The sequence below is a fragment of the Penaeus monodon genome, chromosome 19, assembly GCF_015228065.2.
Source record: "Penaeus monodon isolate SGIC_2016 chromosome 19, NSTDA_Pmon_1, whole genome shotgun sequence".
NCBI lineage: Eukaryota > Metazoa > Arthropoda > Malacostraca > Decapoda > Penaeidae > Penaeus > Penaeus monodon.
In genome coordinates this window covers 32,801,993-32,803,777 of record NC_051404.1, presented here as the reverse complement: position 1 = coordinate 32,803,777, position 1,785 = coordinate 32,801,993, and the positions used below count along the sequence as shown (strand labels likewise).

At 34.8% G+C, this 1,785-nt stretch overlaps 1 protein-coding gene across 2 annotated transcripts in view; it reads left to right on the top strand.

Annotated features, from left to right (window-relative positions):
- Window positions 1-1,302: 1,302 nt before the first annotated feature.
- LOC119585185 overlaps window positions 1,303-1,785 on the top strand; it is an 8,032-nt gene continuing 7,549 nt past the window's right edge. Inside the window, exon 1 of one of the 2 annotated variants that reach the window (XM_037933824.1) lies at window positions 1,303-1,481. The gene's annotated coding sequence lies outside the window, so the exon portion shown is untranslated. Of the gene's footprint in view, window positions 1,482-1,582; window positions 1,605-1,785 lie in introns of those variants that run through there. The other variant, XM_037933825.1, reaches the window with a different exon arrangement.

Sequence of the window (1,785 nt, the reverse complement as noted above, 5' to 3'; positions counted from 1 at the left end):
AATAATTTAACGTGTTGAAGAATAAAAAAAAGGACGCTTGATTTACTGTTTGGAAACATCTACGGCCGAGCACTTTTAGCGGTATTCCCCGAATGCTTTTTGTACTTACTTATCTCATTTGCTTCTTGCTTATCTTGACGCCCATCGAAATAACACCACAGTGAATAAGTAAAAAATAATATGAAACAAAACAGAAAGCATGTTAAAAAAATAAGCTACCGCTGATAGCAAGGCTCCGTGTTTTGTGAATGAGTCATAAGCACATGGTAACAGTGTTTCTCTGAAACGTTCCGCCTGGGTTTTTCCCGATACATAATTCTCGTTCGTTTCTCTGCGTTACATTAAGATTTTAACCTTTGAAGAACGTTACATATCCGGAGGGTCACACGAATTTACTGGTGATGTTGGAATAATTACGTAATTACAAATAGTCTGTGGAAATGCTCAGTGTTTAAGGCTCGATATCAATAACCAGCAGAGTTTTAGTTGTGCATGCAGAGAGCTACAGCGCCTGACGCAATTTTCTGGGAGATTTCCGGTATCGACGTAGTTATGCTGCAAAGATGGTGATGAATTATTCAGTATAATTAAATTACAACTACGGATGCCGATGGAAAGCAAAGAAAAGATATAGATAGATCAATAGGGTTAACATTAAAGGTGAAAATGAGTGCGAGAATGGTAATTAGTGGTGATGAGGTTAATGGTATTGATGCCATCGTTTTTAAATTATCATTGTTATTGGTATTATAATCATTGTTGTTGTTACTATTAATGTTGCTGGAGATGTTATTCTTGCTACCCTATACTTTCATTTTCGTATGATTATTGGTAATTGTTATGGCAGTTGTTCTCTTTGTCATCAAAAGGATAATATAGTAATAATAGTGATAATAACTATAATAAATATTATATTATAAACTACAATTATCCATGTAAATCAGCAATTATAATGAAATGTAATCATGTGATAAAAAAAATCTTATAATTATCATAATTATTTATTTATATTCTTACTATCTATCGTCTTCATATTCATAACAACAATAATAATGATAATAATCAATATCTTCCTAATGATCCTGATTAATATATTCTCTTTTTCAACTATTTGGCAGCGTGACGTGGCCCTATCAACATGTGTTCACTTTGCCAGTCAGCCGACGGAGGGTAGACTACACTATTCTTTTGTCATATTGTGCAACTTGTAGTTATCATTACTTTCTCTTCTTATTATTGGAACAGAGCATCAAATGCATCATTGGTAGCACAAAATATTAATAAGAGTCGTGAAAATAACTCCCCGACCAAAGAAATATACGCTAGAATATTGTCGTAGTTGGCAACATTGACAACCTTGAGACTCACTCGGGACTTACGCGCACCGCGCCGACTCAGTAACATTGTGACGTGAGGAAAAGCAACAGGCTACATGTCTAGTTTTTGTCCCACATTAGAGGGGAATTCTGAATAATGATAAGGTAACTTAGGTAGATTTTGCCTCTTGAAGTAATCAAATATATGTAAATGAAATCTGATTAATTTGCGTGGGTTTACTGACCAATCCATCCTTGTACAGGTGGATGTCTAAAACGTATTTGCAAGTAAGTGAGTTTTTTACTGTGATGTTACTATTCGTGACCATAGTAATGTCGCACCGTGTTTGAAAGTTTATTGATTGGAAGATAAGCCATGTCATCGGAATCATGAACCATGCGCTTATTTCGCATTTTGTGCTTTGTTCAGATATATACTCACAACCGTAAGTATTGTCCTGCTTGCAAA